Source organism: Heterocephalus glaber, unplaced genomic scaffold (genome assembly GCF_053883595.1).
Source record: "Heterocephalus glaber isolate CG9 unplaced genomic scaffold, H.glaber_assembly_v1.0 deba00001663, whole genome shotgun sequence".
Taxonomy (NCBI): Eukaryota; Metazoa; Chordata; class Mammalia; order Rodentia; family Bathyergidae; genus Heterocephalus; species Heterocephalus glaber.
This window is the reverse complement of record NW_028258404.1, coordinates 400,871-422,529: the sequence shown is the minus strand read 5'-3', so window position 1 is coordinate 422,529 and position 21,659 is coordinate 400,871. Positions and strand designations below refer to the sequence as shown.

The 21,659-nt window shown below is 35.8% G+C and overlaps 1 protein-coding gene across 1 annotated transcript in view; it reads right to left on the bottom strand.

Annotated features, from left to right (window-relative positions):
• Positions 1-21,441, bottom strand: part of LOC147822301 (mirror-image polydactyly gene 1 protein-like) — a gene marked incomplete at its 3' end in the record, with an annotated part of 93,165 nt that extends 71,724 nt beyond the window's left edge. The window contains exon 1 of the mRNA XM_087197284.1: positions 19,861-21,441. The remainder of the gene's footprint in view (positions 1-19,860) is intronic.
• Positions 21,442-21,659: the final 218 nt, after the last annotated feature.

Genomic DNA, 21,659 nt, shown 5'->3' with positions numbered 1-21,659 from the left:
ATGAAACTCATTAACCTGAACAACCAATATGCATTATAAAAAAGATGTGAAACAAAAAGTATTTTTATAACAATCAAAAAACCCAAGAAACAAAAAGAGTCTGAGATATTTGGTTTCCAAATTGTGTGCAAAGGCATCCCCAAATAATACAGCAAACGCAGGACTATACATTTTAAAATTTTAAGAGAAACAGTGACATCTATTGAACATTGTGTGAACTACTAGGTCAAGAAGGTTTACTTTAGAACATTAGCTCTCATTACATTCTTTTCAGTGATTTCATATCACCACAAATCTGTTTTCTGTGCTTAATGAAATATAAAGCATTTATTATGCATAATTACTATGGAATAAGACAGAAGGGTAGCTTAGAAGCAGCATGGGTATCATAAAACTAACACAAGAAGGGAATCATAAAAAATCATTTGGGAATTACTGCTGTAAGAATTCATCAAGTGGAGAAAAGATGGTTGAGCAGAGGTGTCTGCCATGCTTCCATTCAAAAGAAAGGCCCAGAATAAAGAACAACAGCTATGTCACTGGAGGGTTTGAGGCAGAGTGCTAGAGTGCAGTGAGAATGTAGCAAAGCTATTGTAAACAGTGGCCTTATAAATAAGAAAACTAAGTGGACAGCATCTACTGTCCTGCCAGGAAAGATGGACCCTGAACCAAGAGGGTGTTTAGCAGGAAAAGAGTAAGCAGGAAGCCCTCAAAAATCCCCACTCATACTACAGATACCTGGAGTGCTTGCTGGTGAAGAAGCCTGCAGAACACACAGGCCCTGAGCTTCATTAGCCTACCACCACATTGCTCCAGACAAAGAGTGCAAGCCACGTCAGAATCCTGCCCACAGCACTACTGGAGACTCTGCCTACCTGGGGTCCTGTAAAGCAGCCCAAAAGCTCAGCTAGCTCAGCCCTGCTAACCAACCAGGTTGCACAACCCACCTTCCATGGCTCTAAGATTTGCCTGGGAAGCCCACTGTGGGTAGCTGGGCTCACCAGGGCCTACATTTTAATGGCATACTCACATTTCTGCTGCCCTGGAAACAGCCATGCAAACCTATGCACCCAGTCTTGACCCCATGAAGTAGGTGCACACTCTGTCCTGCAGAGCTCCAGGAATCCCAGTACACAGCTGAGTGACCTTCTACAGTGTCCCTCTACAATGTCCTCCTTAGGCCTAAGGAGCAGCAGGGTAGCCATTCCTAGATGCTCAGGCCACAAGGCCTTGAGAAGCAAATGGCTGCCTTTCCCAGTCGCTGTACCTGGTAAGTCCACCCTAAGCAAGTTTGCCACCAGACACCTTATGAAATCACTTACACATCCCTCAAACACTGCTAGGTACCCTTTCTGGGCCCACAAGTACAGCATAGCCCAAGTGGGGCCCTCTGACAATGAGAGGAACTATGCTTCCACTATCACGTCACCCATATATCACCTGCATGGGCCCTCCAAGGTGGCCTCACCACTAGACAACCCATGAAAACTGACCAGTGCCATACCCACAGGTAGGCACAGCAAATCTACTCTAAGAGAGCTGCAATCCCTGCATCCTAGGACACTGACACACCTATAAATATCACTGATGTTGATTACAGCTGAAGCTTCACAGACACTACACTAAAGCACCCACCAGGAACTAAAGACTATCTAAGAGAAAGTCTTTTACTTCGAGAGCCAGCCTATAAAACTGGTAGGACAACTGATCTGCCAGATGTAGAAATGTGCAAGTAAGGACACAAGATATATGAAAAAAACAAAATACCACAATATCTCCAAAGGAACTCAAAAACTCTCTAGCAACAGACCAAAGAAAGCAAATTGATGAACTATTCAAAAATCATTCAAAATAATGATTTTAAGGTAACACAATTACATAGAAGAGAATAAAGACAGAAAATACAAGGAAGACAATTCATGATCTGAAAGAGAAAGCTACAATGAGACAGAGGTCTTAAGAAAGAGCCAATGAGAAATGCAAAGTATAGTTGAAAACCTCAACAGCAGATTAGATTAAGCAGAAGAAGAATTTCTGAACTTGAAAAAAGGTCTTATGAAATAAGAGAAAAAGAACAAAAGAAAAAACACAATGAAGATTCTTGGGCTGGGGATTTAGCTCAGTGGTTCTGCCGCCTGCCTCGCAAGCTCAAGGTCCCGAGTTTGATCCCCAGTACCAAAAAAAAAAGATTCTTTCCAAAGCACATTATAGTCAAAATGTTACAAGCACAAAATGAAGAGAATTCTGAAAGAAGCAAAAGGAAAGTGTTAAGTCACACATAAAGGAATTATCATTAGACTAACAGTGTATTTCTTACTAGAAACTTTATAGGCCAAGAGAGAATGGGGTGATATATTCAAAGCTCTGAAAGGAAAAAAAAAAAAACTGCCAACCAAGGATATATTTATACCCATAAAAAAAGATACAAAATGAAACAAGGCCACGGAGTTAGCTCAGTGGTTCCACTGCCTGCCTTGCAAGCACAAAGTCCTGAGTTCAATTCCTGGTACCAAAAAAAAAAAAAAAAAAAAAAAAGATATGAAATGAAACAAAGGAGAAAAAGTCTTTCCAAAATGAAAACATTGAGGAAATTCCTCATCACCCAATTCGGCATTATAAGAAATACTTAAGGCAGTCCTACACTACATGCAAAAAGACAGTAATTATCATCATGAAAACTTGAGAAAATACAAAATTCACTAGTAGCGGTGATACACAAAAGAGAAGAGACTCAAACCTTGTCAATACAGAAAACTACCAAACCACAAAAAAAAAAAAAAAAAAGAGGGAGGGAGAAAGAAAGAAACACAGGATATGCAAAACAACCAGGAAAAAGAATAAAATTATAGGAGTATATCTTTACTTATCAATAATAACTTTGAATGTAAACAGATTTAATTCCCCAATTAAAATATATAGACAAAAAATAAAACTCAATGATATGGTCCCTACAAAAAACTCACTTCATCCACAAAGGCACATAATAATGAAATAAAGGGATGGAAAAAGATGTACCATTCAAACCAAAACCAAAAGTGAGCAGAAGTACCTATATTTATATCAAATAATACTGTGAAAAGAAACTAAGAAGGTTCCTGTATAATGATGAAAGGGTCAATTCAATGAGAGAAAATAACAACTGTAAATGGGGCCTTGGTTCAAAAACTTAATTCTTCCCACAATTCTGGTTGCAAACCAAACTGGATGAGAACAGAATCATAGGCAAAGGTTAGGTTCAATGTTGACCTTATGGGGAAGTTTGATTCAGTTCTGGTCCAATTCCGTTTGCAACCAGAATCATGGAAAGAATTAGGTTCATGAACCAAGGTACCACTGTAAATATATATGCACCCAATGCTGGAGCAACTATACAATGCAAAAATTATTACATCTAAGAGGAGAGAGAAAATCTAACAGAATAATAATAGTTGGGATCTTCAACTCCCACTTTCACCATGGATAGGTCATCCAGACAAAAAATTAACACAGAAAAATTGTGGTTAAACTCCACTATCGACACAGTGGACCTAACATATTTTCATGACATTTCATACAATATCTGCAGAATATGCATTCTTCTTATCACCATATGAACATTCTCCAGGACAGACCATAAGGTTGGGACACAAAAGAAGTTTCAACAAATTTTTTAAAAGTTGAAATCATAGTACATATCATCTCTGACCACAATGGAATAAAACTAGAAATCACCAACAAAAGGAACTTTTGATATTATACACATAAATGGAAATTAAACATCATTTCTTAGACAACCAATGGGTCAATGAAGAAATCAAAATGGAAATTTAAATTTTTGAAACAAATGAAAACACCATACTAAAACCTGTGGGATACAGCAAAAGTAGTCCCCAGAAAAAGGTTTATTGTGATGTGCCTTTATCTAAAACACTGTTTTCAAATAAACAACCAAAAGATGTCAGTCAAGGAAGTAGAAAGTCAAAACCCAAACAGAAAATTAGTAGAAGTAAATAAATAACCAAGATGAGAGCAGAAATAAAGAAAAGAGTTAAAGAAATACAAAAGGTTAATAAACCAGTGTTGTTTTTTTTGAAAAATAAAAATTAAATATTACCTAGACTAACCAGAAAAAAAGAAAGAAGATCCACCCAAAACTAAAATCAGAAATGAAAAAGGAGACACTACAGTTCATGCCAAAGAAATACAAAGAACTTGGAAAACTTATAAGAAATGGATAAATGTCTGGATCTATCAAAACTGAACCATGAGGACACAGAAAACCTGAACAGACCAATGACAAGTAAAGAGATTGGATCAGTAACAAAATGTTCCCCAACAAAGACAGGCCCAGGGCCAGATGGCTTCACTGCTAAATTTTACCAAACCCTCAAAGGAGACCTAACACCAATTATTCTCAATCTATTCCACAGAATGTAAAGGGAGGTTACTCTTCAAAACTCATTCTATGAGGTCAGCATTAGTCTGATACCTAAACCAGATAAGAACACACACACATGCACACACACACACACACACACACACACACACACACAAAGATCAATACCTCTAATGAATATAGATGCAAAAACTGTCAACAAAATACTGGCAAATCAAAGTCAACAGCACATCAAAAATTATACATTATGAGCAACTGGGATTTATCCAAGGAATTCAAGGATGGGTCAACATAAGTACATTAATAAACAAATCAAATTATTGCACTGAAAAAATATGAATATTTCCATAGATGTGGGAAAACATTTGATAAAATTCAACATCTCTTCATGATGAAAAAGCCTAAAATTAAGTATAGAAGGAACATACCTTAACACAATAAAGATTGCAGATGACAAACCTACAGTCAACATCATAATACATGGGAAAAAGCTGAAATCCTTTTCTTTATGATCAGAAACAATACAAATATGTCCCCCTTTGCCACTCTTATTCAATGTAGTATTGGAAGTCTTAGCCAGAGAGATAAGGCAGGAGAGAAAAATAAAAGGCATCCAAATAGAAAAGGGGAAAGGAGGAGGTCAAACTATCCCTGTTTGTAGATGACATGATTTTATTTATAAAAACTAAAGATTCCATCAAAAAGTTCCAGATCAAGTAAATAAATTAAAAAAGATTTCACAATACAAAAATCAATACTCAAAAGTCAGTAGCTTTTTATATAATAATAATGATGAAATTCTGGGGAAAAATCAAGAAAGTAATTCTATTCACAGTAGCTACAAAATAAAGTAGGAATAAATTTAAGGAGTGAATGATCTGTGCAATGAAAGTGATAAAACCCTGGTGAAAAAAGCTGAAAACACACACACACACCACACCAAAGAATTAATATTATTAGAATATCCACACTATCCAAAACAATCTATAGATCCAGTGTAATTCCTAAAATGACAATGACATTCTTTACAGAAACAGAAAAAAAAAAATTCCTAAAGTTTACATGTAACTACAAAAGATCTCAAATAGACAAAGCAATCTTGAACAAAAAGAACAAACTGAAGGCTTCACAGTACCTGATTTCAAAACACTACAAAGTTATAGTACAAATAAATAAATAAATAAACAATACTGGCATAAAAACAGACACACAGTCCAATGGAAAGGAACAGAGAGCCAAAACTAAATTTGTAAGTTCAATCCCTAGTATCAAAAAAATTAAAAAGAAATTAATATATTTATAGTCACTTGATTTTAAACAAAAGCAGCAAAAACATACACTGGAGAAAGGCAAGTCTCTTCAAGAAATTTTTCTGAGAAAACTACATATCCATATGCAAAAAAAAAATGGGCCCTTATCTCTCACTATATATAAAAATCAATTCAAAATTCATCAAAGATTTAAACATAAGACACAAAATGCCGAATCTACTAGAACAGTGGTGGTGAGCTTACAGCACATGTTTCACAGCCAGCTGTCTGTTATCACTTAAAGCTCTAAAAGGTTCGCCATCACAGTACCAGAACAAAACAGGGAAAACACTTCAGGTTATTAGTCTGGGCAGACATTTTGGATATGATTCCAAAAGCACAAGAAATTAACAATGAGATTATATTAAACTAAAAACTGAACATCATTATTTTGTATTACAAACATGCACTAATAACAAAAGTATAGAAAGACTAATTACTTAATTGTGTAATTTTCTGTGAATTCTATTTATTAGTGAATAGGTAATGGTTTGGCAAAGGAATCTTGCTTTTCTTGTATACTGTATCTACTATCTACTGATCTATAATATATAATGATATAAAGTTATCATAAATACAGGTTATAGGATAAAAATAAGCAACAATGAAAAGCTATCAGTTACTCCACTGATTAATTTTTAAATTATTTTATTAGTATACTTTAGAGATGCTCTAATATCTAGATATGATCTAATGATCACATTCATAGTTTATAGCTGTACATAATACATCTTGATTAGTTTTTCCTCAATCTCCTCCCTTCCCTTTAACCCCTCTTCCTCTCCTTATTTACAAAAGCTTTGTTTTCCATTTTTACCTTTCTTTTCCCTTCCTTCCTTTCCTCCTCCCTCTACCTCATTGTTCTTCCCATTTGAACATGTTCTTCCTATTTCCCAATATCTGTTATACCCTTTTGGTTTCTCACACCAGAGAAACAATGTGATAAACATGTGTGTCTGATTTATTTCACTTAAGAGTATGGTCTTAAGATGCATCCATTTACCTAGAAATATCTCGTTTATCCTTTGTGTTAGAGTATTTCTCCATTGTATAAAAAAACCATATCTTTATTCACCTATCACAGATTGTGCTGCTATAAACATGAGTGTGCAAATATCACTGTGGTATGATGTTTTTAATTCTTTTTGGGAAGACACCAAGCAGGGGAATAGCTGGGTCAAATGGAACTTCTAGTTTTAGTTTTTTGAGTAATCTGCACACTGATTTCCACAGTGGTTGCACTAATCTATACTTCAACTGTGGAGAAGGTTCCTTTTTACCCACAGCCTCAATAGCATTTTGTTATTGGTTGATTTCTTGATAATAGCCACTCTTTCTGTTGTGAGATGGAATCTCAGTGTTGTTTTCATCTGCATCTCTTGAATGACCAGTGATGTTGAACATTTTTTCATATATTTATTTGCTGTTTGTACTTCTTCATCTGAGAAGTGTCTATTCATTTCAGATGCTCATTTCTGGATTGGGTCTTTAAATTTGGGGTTCTGATTTTTTTAGTTCTTTACTATTCTAGATATTAGTCCTCTGAGGAACAGCTGCCAAAAATATTTTTCTCACTCTGTGGGTTGTCTCTTCACTCAGTTGGTGGTTTCTTCAGCTGTGCAAAAGCTTTTTAATATGCTGATTCTTTGTAATATTTCCTGTGCAACTGGGGCTTTGTTCATAAAGTCTTTGCCTACACCTATGTCTTCCAGAGGTCTACCTATTCATCTTCCAGCAGATTTATTGTTTCAGTATTTAGATCTTTGATCCGTTTTTATTTTAACTGAGTGCATGGTGAGAGATATGGGTCTAGGTTTAATCTTCAGTATTCCACTGAATAGATGAGAGTTTAGAAGGAGTTCTGGTTAAGATTAGAGCTGCCTTAGACTCCCTTATTATGGAAGAACCAAATTATAGATCAGCTTTAACTTTTTGTTCACCACTCATTACCTATTCTTTACCAGTATTTTCTTGCCACGTATTTTCCAGTTACCTTTTTATAATTGTCTTGCAAAGTTTTCTACAGTATTTCACGTGAAGGAGAAACAGTAATATCCCAATGACCAGGGTTTCAGCCATCCCACAGGTAATCAGACTTTTCTCTTCAAGATAGGTCAATTGCAACTATATATTTTCATAAGTATCTTAACATAATTTTACCATTCTATTGTTTCCTCTTCTACCAACAGATATTTTTACCTTCTTATATGTATTGATGGAGACATTTACTTGCATGTGTATTTGTGCAGGGCCAAATTTACTTCTTTTTTGTCCATTTTCCAAAAGAATCTTGTCAGTTGAGGATTTTAAATCAAGCTGCCAAAATATTTCTAATTCTGGAGATCAAATAAATTTGATTTTTATTTAGTTCTGTTGATGAGCCTATCATCATATTGCTACATCATTCTACTATGGCTAAAGGCCAAACATTAAAACTGCATGGCCAGTTTAAAACTGCCAAATTCTATTGTGATTAAGATATTTTTGAAAGAAGATATAAAACTTCTCTGGTGTAGTGGATGTGTATACTATTTCATCAGCTTAGTCTGTCAACTCCTAACATAAAGAACTAATTAAACACTAGAAGGAAAGTGGCACCTTAGAAGATAGCCAAGTAAATAGGGAAATAAAAAAAGGCTTTCCATACTGCAACCACTCTCCCCAGAAAAGCATTGAGGCCCATGAGAAAATAAATCTGTTGATGCTTAAGATATTTATTAAATGATAGTATGTGTCAAATTATTATTCCAAATGGACCTTTATTAATGATATATCTAAAATATCAACTAATTTGCCTACGTAGCCCTTCCAATTAAGCAGTCTTGTTTCCTCTTATTGGTGTGCTTGACTAATAATACTCAAGAAATGTGTGAATTAATAAAATATCATTTTTATACATAAAGCTATAAGACAGGTTAATGGACCAAGTTATAATCTCACCACTAATAAACACCAAAGCTATTCATTCATTTATCCAGCAAATATTTATTGTTCTAGATACTAGATATAAAACCTAGACCTTCTAACTCCTAGACCAGTATTCTTTCCATAAAAGTTGAAGTGGAGGGATCTTCTACCTTTTAAAACATGAATTTGCTTTGATAGGATCCTGGTGGGAAAGGAAAAACTCCTATTGGAAAGGAACACACTACTAAACTAAAGCCTTCTCCTTGCATATCGGAAAGAAAAAAATCCTGTGGTAGTTATACCTGAAGAGGCAAGAGTACCTGGGCTAAATTTCTAGAGGTTTTGGGAAAAAAGAAACCATACAACAACAAATCATAAGATCTAAAAAACCCATTATATTTACTAAAAGTCAACACTGAAAAGCTATGTAATTTGGTAGGCTGTATCTTTGTAATCTTTAATATAGATTTATTTTCTTCTCAATACCTAAATTTATATAATTTAGATTAAAACAATCTTTTGTATAGAACTTACAGAATTTCATGCACTTTCTGTCCCATACTGATGCGTAAAAGCTTTCTAGTCTTATTCATAGCCTCCTCGCATCTAATTTGGTATTTTTTTGTTTTAGCAATCTACTTTTACTTGATGTTCCAAAATATTCACCTTGTTTTTCACAAGAATGCTGTTTATAACATTTCCATTAGTTTTAATTTTATTAAATTATATGAATATGATCACAGACAATTGGTTTAAACAGATCTGGCAATAAACACAACCAACACTTGACAAATATATAAACCAACTTAATTGGTAGGCACAGAAGTATCTATAAGAGATCAATTTACTAGCCCAGGTATTAAGCATGCCATAGCAATCAGTCAATATGTTTATACCAAAAAAAAAAATGTAGAAACTCAATCATTTTGCAAATTGTTGAATGGAAGCCATGTAATATAATTTCAACTGTATACTGAAAAGTGTTTTACATGTTTTAGTCCTTTAAGCACTCAGTGAAAGTATAAGGATACACAAATAGAAACTTAACAACTCTGCTAAATATTCAACTGTACACATTCCCCACAGAGGATTGGTAACATTTTTATATATAAGGAATACAATTATATTTACTTGTATTAATATATTGGTTTACTTAAATTTAATCTAAGGTTATCTCAGACACATGGCCTTGTTTGTAATGGGAATACCATAGAAAACAGCCCCATCTAGTGGAGAAATAGACTACCATTTCCAGAGCTTGTTTCAGTCCTTTTTATTAATGTTGCAGTAAATTTCACAAAACTGACTTTTACAAAGACTGGTTTTTCATTCATAGCATGTAATTACCCACATTTATCCTAATCAACATTCTGATCAGAATTTTTCATTTGATAGTGCTACTTCTTTCTGAACATGGGATTTTCTCAACATCTAACAAATTTTCCCACAGTAAAACAAATAGTGCCATTTAATTTTTCAAAGGCAAAACTCTGTAAAATAAAATACACAGAAGTTATTTCATGAAGACACAGATATGGAGCAATATTCAACAAGCATATGCAATAGTTCTCTTCAAAGTTCCTAGGGCCCTAACAACAGCAAGGGAGACACACAAAAACACAATGTTTCTAAATACTTTTAGTGACTTTTCTCCATTAATAAATCATATAATAAAAACTTGTATTTTAAAAGAAATTGATGAAAAAATTGTCATAACAGATTTAAAGATTAATAAAAGTCCCCTTTTTAATGACCACTTTAAAATGTGTATTTTATATTGACAAAAATTGATTAATTTATCCTGTAAAATATTTTGAAATATATTTATACATTGTGGGATGACTAGAGTCAAGTAAAATATTCATGAACTTCTCATATTTTTTCCTGGTGAAACACTTAAAATATACTCCCTCAGCAATTTTCAAGAATACATTGTCAACTATAGACAGCAACAATAGACAATACATCTACTGAATTTATTCCTAACTGAAAATTTGTATCCTTTGACCAAATCTTCACATAACCCTACCCTACCAGCACCAGCACCTGGTAACCAGCATTCATTTCTTCTGGTTCCACATACAACTGAGATCATGGGGTATTTGCTTATGATCCCCTGGATTACCACAGTGTCTGTTGTAATTTTTACCTTTTTCATTTCTAATTACCTTGATGTGGCTCTTCTCTTTCTCCTGGTAAATTTAGCTAAGGGCAATTTTATTTATCTTTTAAAAGAACCAACTCTGATTCATTGATCCTTTGTATTATTTTTTAAGTCTCAATTTCATTTATTTACATTGTAATCTTTGAATTTTTTCCTTTTGCTAGTTTGGGGTTTAGATTGTTTTTGTTTTTCTAGGACTTTGAGAGACATCATAAGGATATTTATTTAGGATTTTTCTGTTTTTCTACTGTAGACACCTCTAAATTATGAACTTCCCTCTTAAAACTGCTTTCACTGTATCCATATATTATATTTCTGGTGTCATTTGATTCTAGGAATTTTTAAATTTCTTCCTTGATTTCTTCTATGATCCACTGATAATTCAAATACATATATATGTTCGTGTATTTCTGTGGGGTTTTTGCTTTGTTTTTTGCTGTTGGTTTCTAGTTTCGCTCTACTGTGATCTGACAAGATGCAGGAGAATGTATCAGTTCTTTTGTATTTATTGAGATGTTTACAGCTTTGAATATTGTCTATTTGGGAGACTATTCCATGGGGAGCCAAGAATGTATACTCTGGTGTTGATGGATGAAACAATACTCTATAGGTATCTTTTAAACCAATTTGTTCTATGGTATGACTTAACTCTGGTATTTCTGTTGACTCTGTACCTGCTTGACATACCTACTGTATTTGTGAGAGTGGGATATTAAAATCAGCCAATATGATTATATGGGAGTCAATCTATCCTATTAAGTAGTTTTTGTTTAATGAAATTACGTAAAATGTCATTTAGTGCATATATATACTTAGAATTCTTATGTCTTCTTTGGGAATTGTCCCCTTTACCTACATGTAGTGAACTTTTTGTTTCTTCTGCTTTGAAGTACTGCGCTGAAGTCAACTTTGCTAGAAATCAGAATGACTACTTCTGCTTTCTTTTGGGCTCCAGCTTCATGGAATATTGTTTTCTATCCTTTCAATTTCAGTGTGTGTGTGTGTGTGTGTGTGTGTGTGTGTGTGTGTGAAGTAAGTTTTTTGTGGGCAAAATAAAGTTGGATTTTGTTTTTTGATCCTTTCTGCCAGTCTTTGGCTTTTTAAAAATTTTATTTTATTGGTACATTTTAGGTATACAATATAATGACATTCATCATTGGAAATTTGCACCTTTACATAATCTCTCTTGGTTCTTATTTTTTTGCCTTTCCCCTGCCCTCCCTTCAACTCCTCCATCCCTCCCTATTTACAAAGACTTTGTTTCCATTTTATCATTTTCTCATATTAATTCCATTCCCTTCTTTCATTACCCCTGCCCCTCCTACTTCTCCTTCGCCTCTTTTCTTCCTATTTGAAATTACCTATTATACCTTTTAGTACTTATTTAAACTTTCAGTCTGTGGCTTTTGATTGATAACATTTACACTGAGTGTTACTGAAAGATATTTATAGATGCCTGTCATTATTGCCTTGTGTTTCTTCTCTTTAATTGCTTTCCCAGTGAGATTAGGTATTTCCTATGGATTTTTCTTTTCTTTTATTATTAATTATATTGGTACATTTAAGGTATACAATATAATGACATTCATCATTGGAAATTTGCACCTTTACATAATCCATCTTGGTTCTTATTTTTTCCCCATTCCCCTGCCCTCCCATCAAACCCTCCACCCCTCTCTATCTACAAAGACTTTGTTTCCATTTTTTCTTTTTCTCATATTAATTCCATTCCCTTCTTTCTTTTCCCCATCCCTCGCATTTCCCCTTCCCCTTTGTACATTTTCTTCCTATTTCACATTATCTATTATACCTTTTAGTCCTTATTTACACTTTCACTTTCTCACAGTAGAGAAACTATTCCGTATTTACTCATGTGTCCTATTTATTTCACTTAAGAGTATCGCCTGAATGTGATCCATTTAGCTACACATATCTCTAGTTTCTCGTTCTTTAAGGCTGAGTAATACTCCATTTTATTTAAAAACCACATTTTCTTTATCCAGGCTACAGTTGCTGGGCAATTAGGCTGCTTCCAAGTTTTGGCTATTACAAATTCTGCTGCTATGAACATGGGTGAACATATATCACTGTGGTATGATTCTTTTAATTCTTTGGGGAAGATACCCAGAGGGAAACAGCCGGGTCAAATGGGACTTCCAGTCCTAGTTCTTTGAGGTATCTCCATACTGATTTCCACAGTGCTTGCACCAGTCTACACTCCCACCAGCAGTGGAGTAGGGTTCCTCTTTCCCCACAGCCCCACCAGCATTTGTTATTGGTTGATTTCATGATAGCAGCCATTCTTTCTGGGTGAGGTGGAATCTCAGTGTTCTTTTCATTTGCATCTCTCAAACGACCAGTGATGTTGAACATTTTTTCATATGTTTATTTGCTATTTCTATTTCTTTGTCTGAGAAATGTCTGTTCATTTCAGATGCCCATTTTTGGATTGGATCTTCAAATTTGGGAGGTCTGATTTTTTAAAGTTTTTTATAGATTCTAGATAGTAGACCTTTGTCTGAGGGACAGCAGATGAAAATTTTTTCCTACATTGTGGTTTGTCTCTTTACACTGTTGGTAGTTTCTCTTTCTGTGCAGAAGCTTTTTAATAAGAAGAGATCCCACTTGTTGATTGTGCTAGTTCACGGGCTACTGAGGTTTTGTTCATAAAATCTTTTCCTACACAAGTGTCTTCAAGAGTTCTTCCTAACCTCTCTTCCACCCTGTTTAGTATTTCTGTTTCAATATTTAGATCTTTAATCCATTTCAATTTTAGTTTAGTGCATGGTGAGAGATATAGGTCTAGTTTTAGTCTTTGGCAAGTTGAAACCCAATTTTTTCAGCACCAATTATGAAAGAGGCTATCTTTCCTCCAGTGAGTGTGTTTGGCTCCTTTGCCAAAGATGAGGTGGTTGAGAGTGTCTGGAGTTGTTTCTGCATCTTCTAATCTCTTCCACTGGTCCTCAGGTCTGTTTCTTTGCCAGTACTATGCTGTTTTTATCACAGTAGCTTTGTAGTATAGTTTCAATTTGGGGATTGCAATACCCCCTACCTTCTTTTTATTGCTTAGTTTTGTTTTTGCTATTCTAGGTCTCTTCTTGTTCCAAATGAATTTTTGGATTGTTTTGTCAAGGTCCATGGAGTATGCTGCTGGGATTTCAATTGGGATTGCATTGAATCTATACAGCAGTTTTGGAAGTATGGCCATTTTCACTATGTTGATTCTTCCTACCTAGGAGCAAAGGATGTCTTTGCATTTTCTGCTATCCTCTTTAATCTCTTTTTTCAGAGTGCAATAGTTTTCAAGTAGAGGTCTTTGATTTCTTTTCTTACATTGATTTCTAGGTATTTCAGTTTTTTGGATGCTATTGTGAAAGGAATTATTTGCCTATTTCTCTCTCAGTGAGTCTGTCATTAGTGTAGAGGAAAGCTATTGATTTTTGTGTGTTGACCTTGTAACCAGCTGCTTGACTGAATTTGGTTATTAAGTCTAGAAGACTTTTGGTGGAGTTCTTGGGGTCTTCTATATAGAGTATCATGTCATCTGCAAATAATGACAATTTGACTTCTTCCTTTCCTATCTTCATTCCTTATATTTCTTTCTCTTGTCTAATTGCTGTGGCTAATGTTTCCAAAAGTATATTGAACAGGAGTGGTGATAGCGGACATCCTTGTCTTGTTCCTGATTTTAGTGTGAAGGATTTCAGGTTTTGACCATTTAGTATGATACTGGCTGTTGGTTTTTCATAAATGGCTTTTATCAGATTGAGGTGGAGTCCATCTATTCCAATTTTCTGTAGGGTTTTTATCATAAATGTATGTTGGATTTTGTCAAATGCTTTTTTGCATCTATTGAAATACTCATATGGTTTTTGTCCTTGGTTCTACTAATAGAGTGCATTACATTTATTGATTTGTGTATGTTGAACCATCCCTGCATCCCTGGGATAAATCCCACTTGGTCAGGGTGTATGATCTTCTTGATGATTGTCTGCATTCTATTTGCCAGTATCTTATTAAGGATTTTTGTATCTATGTTCATTATTGAGATCTCTTTTGGGGATCAAGGTGATGCTTGCTTCCAGGAATGAATTTGGGAGTATTGCTTCCCTTTCAATTTCCTTGAAGAGTTTAAACAGTAGTGGCAGTAGTTCCTCTCTAAATGTCTTGTAGAATTCTGCAGTGAAGCCACCAGGAACCAGACATTTCCTTAGTTGGTAAGTTTTTAATTACATTTTCAATTTCATTGACTGATATTGCGTTGTTTAGGATTTTTAGGTCATCTCCATCCAACTTTGGTAATTCACACGTATCTAGGAATCTGTCCATTTCTTCTGTATTTTCCATGTTATTGGCATATAGGTTCTCAAACAGGTATTGATGATCCTCTGGATTTCTGCTGTGTCTGTTGTAATTTCACCCTTTTTATTCCTAATTGCATCGATTTGGGCCTTTTTCCTTTTTTTGATAAGTTTGGCTAAGGGTTTGTCAATTTTGTTTATTCTTTCAAAGAACCAACTCTTGGCTTCATTGAGTTTTTGTGTCATTCTCTTAGTCTCCATTGCATTGATGTCTGCCCTGATCTTTATAATTTCCTCCCTTCTATGGGCTTAGGGTTTGTCCTGCTCTTCCTTTTCTACAAGCTTGAGGTTGAGCATCAGGTTGTGTAATTGGGCTCGCTCTGTTTTCCTAATGTGAGTATATACTGCTATGACTTTCCCTCATAGACTGCTTTCATTCTGTCCCATAGATTGCAATATGTTGTACTGGCATTGTCGTTTAGTTGTATGAACTGTCTGATTTCTTAATTTCCTCTGTGACCGTTCATTATTCAGAAGTGTGTTGTATAGGTTCCATGTCTTTATGAAATTCTTGAGGTTTCTTTTGCTATTGATCTCCAATTTCATCACTCTATGGTCTGACAATATACAGGGGATAACTTCAATTCCTTTGCACTTACTTAAACATGTTCTATGAGCAAGTATGTGGTCTATTTTAGAGAATGACACGTGTGAAGCAAAGAAGAATGTGTATTCTGATATTTTAGGGTGGAACACTCTGTAAACATCTGTTGAGTTCATTTGTTCAAGAGTTTGAATGACTTCTAGCATTCCGTTGTTTATTTTTTGTCTAGTTGATCTGTTTGTGACAGTGGAGTATTATGGTTCCCCACTACTATTGTATTAGTGCTTACATGATTTTTCATGTCCGTTAGTATTTGTTTTATATAGTTGGGCGCACTAGTGTTTGGTGCATATGTATTTATGATTGTCATCTCTTCCTCTTGGATTGTTCCCTTTGCAAGGAGGTAGTGTCCTTCTTTGTCTCTCTTAATCAGTGTTAGTTTGAAATCCACTTGATCTGTAAAGAGGATAGTGACTCCTGCTTTTTGGGGGGTTCCTGTCACATGGAGTATTGTTTTCCACCCTTTAATTTTCACTCTATGAGTTTCTTTTTGAATTAAGTGTGGTTACTGTATGCAGCATATTGTTGGATCTTGCTTCTTGACCCATTCTGCCAGTCTATTTCTTCTGATTAGTGAATTGAGACCATTAACATTGATGGTAATAATTGATATGTATTGACGCATCCTTGTCATGACTTTTTCTTTTTGTTGGATTCTTCCCCTTTGTGTTTAATTTCTTGTCGTGCTTGATGGATTCATTCTGCAGGGCTTCCTGGGGTTGTGATCCTCATTGTCTTTTCCTAGTATATTGTCTAAAATTTTTTGGAGTGCTGGTTTGGTATTCGCAAAGTTTCTAAGGTGCTCTTTGTCATGAAAGTATCTTATTTCTCCATCAATTTTGAAAGGTAGTTTTGCAGGGTACACCAATCTGGGTTGGAGGTTGTTTTTCTTTAGGGCTTGAAATACATCATGTCATGCTCTTCTTACCTTGTGGGTTTGTGTTGAGAAGTCTTCTGTGATTTTGATGGGCTTTCCGTTATATGTGATTTGTTTCTTTTCTTTAACTGCTTGTAGAATTTTGTTCTTCTGTTGCATTTCTGGAATCTTAACTATTATATGCCTATGTGTAGATTTTTTTTTTTTTTGATCACCGTTAGTTGGAGTCCTATATGCCTCACTTATCTCCATGTCAAGTTCTCCCCTATCTGGGAAGTTTTCTGCCATTACTTCTGTGAAGAGATTTTTTATGTCATCTGCACTCTCTCCTGTTTCTTCCTTCACTCCAATCACTCTGATGTTATTCTTCTTTGCACCGTCTAGCAGCTGCTGGATTGATTTCTCATGCTCCCTTACTATTTTTAAGAAATTTTTCTTTTCCTGGTCACTAAATGCAATCCTATCTTCTATTATCTGAAATTCTATCCTCCCATTGGCTCAGTCTGCTATGTAAAGTTTCAGTGGAGTTTTTAATCTCCTGGAAATCTGTTTGCTTCTGTTTTATGGATTCCATTTGTCTCCTATGTTGGGTTTCCATCATGTTCCTCAGATCCTCTATTGTTTTATCTGTGTCTGCTCTAGATTCATTAATCATGTCTTGTACTATGGGCACAATCTCTGCTGTTATTTGAGAAATTATTTCTGATTTCATTTTTTCCAGGTCCCCTTTCATTGCCAGTTCAGGGAGTCCAGGTGCCTGAGTATCAGATTGTTCCATCTTGTTTCCCTTTGGGGTTCCCTTAGATGATCTGGAAGTCTGGTTTGGGGGCTCATTTACGTGTCTTTTCATTTCAACAGATGCAGCCTGCTGTGTCTTTGTTAAGGCGACTTTTTAGTCACCCAGTGGCACCCAGTGGTCTTGAATTCTCAGCAAGCCACTGAGCAGCCTTTACTTTGCTGCTCACCAGTACACCAATTCCTGGGTGCAGAGTGGTGGCCTTCTAGCTCCGTGAGCTGACCTGTTGTCTGGGCAGGCTTCTGGTTGGGGCCTGAGCACACATGGGATGGTATCTAGGTGTGCCTCTCGCTCGGACCCCTATGTAGCTATTGTCTGGGAGGGCCTTTGTTTGGGGGCTGTGTACCCCAGTTTCTGTTGTCTGCACAGGCTTTGGCTAGGGTCTCCTCACACTAATGAATGGCATGGGGCAAGCCTCTGGGTATTGCTTGTGTGCCTGTACAGCTCTTCTCCAGGTGGCTCCTTGGCTGTGGTCAATGGTATGCTAAGCCTCTGGCTGAAGCCCATGTGCCCATGCAGCCCCTTTCTGGGTGGGCCTTTGGCTTGAGCAGGTGTGCCTGAGCCTTTGGGGTCAGGGCAGAGCCCCGGCTAGGATCTGTCTGCAGCCACCCTGGTCCGGGTCACACAGCTACTCCCTGGGATCTGCAGGCACTCACAGATGGAATGGTGGGCCTCTGGCGAGAGCTCACATGCCTAGGTAGCTCCTCTCTGGGCTTTCCTACAGACTTCTGCATTATGCTGAACTCAGCTCTGCTTAGGATTTTCTCGAGTATTTTTCTCCAATGCTGTTTTGATGGTCATGAACTTTTAAAATTCTCTATACTGTGGAAGGTCTTTATTACTCCATCAATTCTGGAGAATTGCAAGACACAGTAATCTGGAAATTATTTTCAGCCATAAAAAAGGATAAATTTGAGTCATTTGTTGGAAAATGGTTGAAAGTTGAGACCATCTTAGTAAGTGAAATAAGTGAGAAGGTTAAACATCACATGATTTCTCTCATAAAAGAAATATACTAAATACAAAAAATAAACTAAACAGTAAAATAATGGCAGATGTTTTGAAGCTGAGGAAAGGATCAGGAGAAGGGGGGGTAGGGTACAAAACTGGAAAGAGGGGATTGAAAATTATTAAGATATGCTATGCATATGTACAATCCCCCAAAATGAATGTAAAGTTTATGTACTACAAACATATACCAGTAAAAAAAAATGAAGAATGAAACACACACACGAAAAGCCCACAAAATCAATCAACAGCATAAACAACTAATCAGTCTTAGCAGAAACATATTTCTCTTCCTAATAGTTTGAATTCCATATCTGCACATAAATTCAATACAGAACTTAAGTTTCTTGGTGTTGTTGAGATAATTTCATTAATATTAGTCTATTACTCTGAAATTAATATAAGCTTTTAATACTTTAATCTTTTAACAATGTTTATGAATTTAATGATGCACATGTTTCTATTTCTAGTGTTCATTAGGCACAGTACCTAACAGAAGAGTAATATATATGTTTAAATAAACTACCTGATGTTAACATTTTCAATATAATTCATGGCTTATTTTCAAAACATTAACATTTCCAACCTTCTAACTTTTCTTTAATGGCCAGGGTGCTTTTTTTAAAAAATCAAATAATTAGTTTTTAATATGCTTTTGAGTGTCTTAAGAGGCTAACTAAACACTAAAAAGTTTGAAGCAATGTACTTGTTTTGAAAAAGTGATTTTTATATTATTTCAGACCCTCACTCTGACCTGAAGAGAGAGGGTGAGAATAGTGTCAGTAGTTGGAAAATATGCTTGTTAAAGCAACAATCTCTGGCCAAAGTAACCAAATACAAAGTTTTCTCCTATTCTCTGGGTCACTTCCAGATAATCAAAATTGGCTTATCAAAATTATTGTGATCAACAACATAGGAAGAAAGTGCATTTTCTATTTATAAGGACAAGAAACAAAACTGTTTTCTCAGTTAATACTAGGTTGCAGTTTTTTCCCTAAGGAAGTTTTATTCAGAAATAAGGAAGGCTTCCAGTTCCTCTTAACACAATGAATTACAAAACGTTGCTGGCTCTCTCCGCCAGCATTAGCACAGAACAATTACAAAAGGAATCAATGACCCAAGAAACAAATCAAAACCTTCAAGCGGTCTTGAAACAGAATTGAGGGAAAAGAAAACTAAAGTCTTGGGTGAAGAGCAGATACCACGGATGCTAAAAGAATGGGTGAAAGTGGGTCAGGGATTTAGCTCAGTGGCTCCGAGTCAGCCTGGCAAGTGCAAGGCACTGAGTTCGATCCCCAGTACCAAAAAAAAAAAAAGATGAAAGAAAAATTTCTGACTCTTATGACCACCTTGTTGCCTTAGAAAAATTCTTGTCTGGCCCATCAATACATACATCAGCAGTCACAGTCCAAGTGACAAGTGCTGTAAATTAATGTTAAGGCAGGGCAAAAATCTTACCAGGGTAATGAAGAGATGAGATCTAACCATCATTTACTCTTCTGCCCTCTCCCCTTCCAAACTTCAAGACCGGTTGGATTATAACTGTAGCAGTTCCCATCTCTGAAACCAAGAAAATGCCATTTCCTAGGCTTCATCACATTGGGTCATTGTGCTGTAACCAAAGCAGCATTAGCAGACATAACACAAAGCAATTTCAGAATTCAACCTTAAAGGCAATGGATAAGATCCATTGTCCTTCTTTTTCCCTCCTTCAACAACTTTGAAAACTGTGATTGTTACAGTGGAATCGAGGTTGTAGATGAACTTTTGGGAAGTGACTGCATAATAACTTTATCAGTAGATTAACACATTGATGGCATGGGAGGTGTGGAAACAGAAAGTGCAGCCTAGGTGAAGGGAGTGATCAAGGAGATGTGACCTTCAGACTCTCTCCAACTCTATCAACTCTATCAGTACCTGACCCCTTCCTCTCTAGTTTTTCCACTCTCTCTGCTTCCTGGATGCCATGAAATAAGCAGCTTTCCACTACCACACCCTTCTACTATGATGATTCTGTCTTCCCACAGGCCTAAAACAATGGAGCTGGCAGAACACGGACTGAAATCTCCAAAATCATGAACCAAAATAAATCTTTCTCCTTTAAGTTGTTTATCTTAGGGTATTTTGTCACAGTGACCAAGAGCTAACATAGCATTATGGTTTACACCAGCATGTCTCCCTAAAGGCTCATGTGCTCACAGAAAGTCTCCTGAAAGGTAACTGAATCATGGGGGCACAATAGCTAAATGTCATGTTAGGAAGTGGGGCCTGGTTGGAAGAGGCAGGTCACTGGGAGCATGGTCTGGAAGGGTGCATTTCCTTCCCTGGTTTCTTCCTTCACACTGCTTCCTAGCCACCATGAAATGAGTAGCTTTTCCTTCACCATGCCCCTCTGCCATCCTGTCCTTCCTTGGAGCCAGCCAACTATGGACTAAAAAGTGAGGCAAAATAAACTTCTCTTTAAACTGTGGGTGTCATGTAAGTGTTCCAGCAATGACAAAGTGACTAAGACACACAATGATGATGGTATCACAAGATGGAGGAAACTGGGATCTCTGCTACAATTTGGATATGCCATGAGAATAACCAAGACATTGCTACATAACTTGTTAGTAATCATGTGATGAAACATTCTTACATGAGATCATAATTTTAAATGATTAACATATAATACATGAGCATTTAAAGATGCATATGAGGTTTTAATTTAAAATATGGTCAAAATCAATAACATGCATGCAAGAGAGATAGCAGAAATTAAGATGCTGAAATCCTAAACTCAGACTTTACCAGTGAAGAATCAGAAAGAAATTCTAACAGCACATTTTTGTACATGTACTTCCTAAGCTGCAGATCACTTACCCAGATGAATTAGAATAATCTTGCCCACTGTGCCAGCTCATGCCACTGAATAAAATGTTCTACTTTGGGATATCATAAGCTATAACACACAGTATCTGAAGCTACCATGCTGGCAGTAAGCTGTCCGACATAAATTAAGAAAGTGGCTTCAATTTACATTAATTTTAGAAGATAATAAAAGTATTAAAGTATTCATTAGTTTTAAGACATACTGCTTTTAAAAAGTCTGTCATACTTCAGAAAAAAATTCATTGAAAGAAATTTAAGTGTTTAAATTTTATTTAGGTTTATGCATATGGTTCAGACAATGCTAAACAGCATTTTAACACTCATATGCAAATATCTGTAAGAAATTACATTCAAATTCTATCCAAGAAAATAATACTGCAAATTGT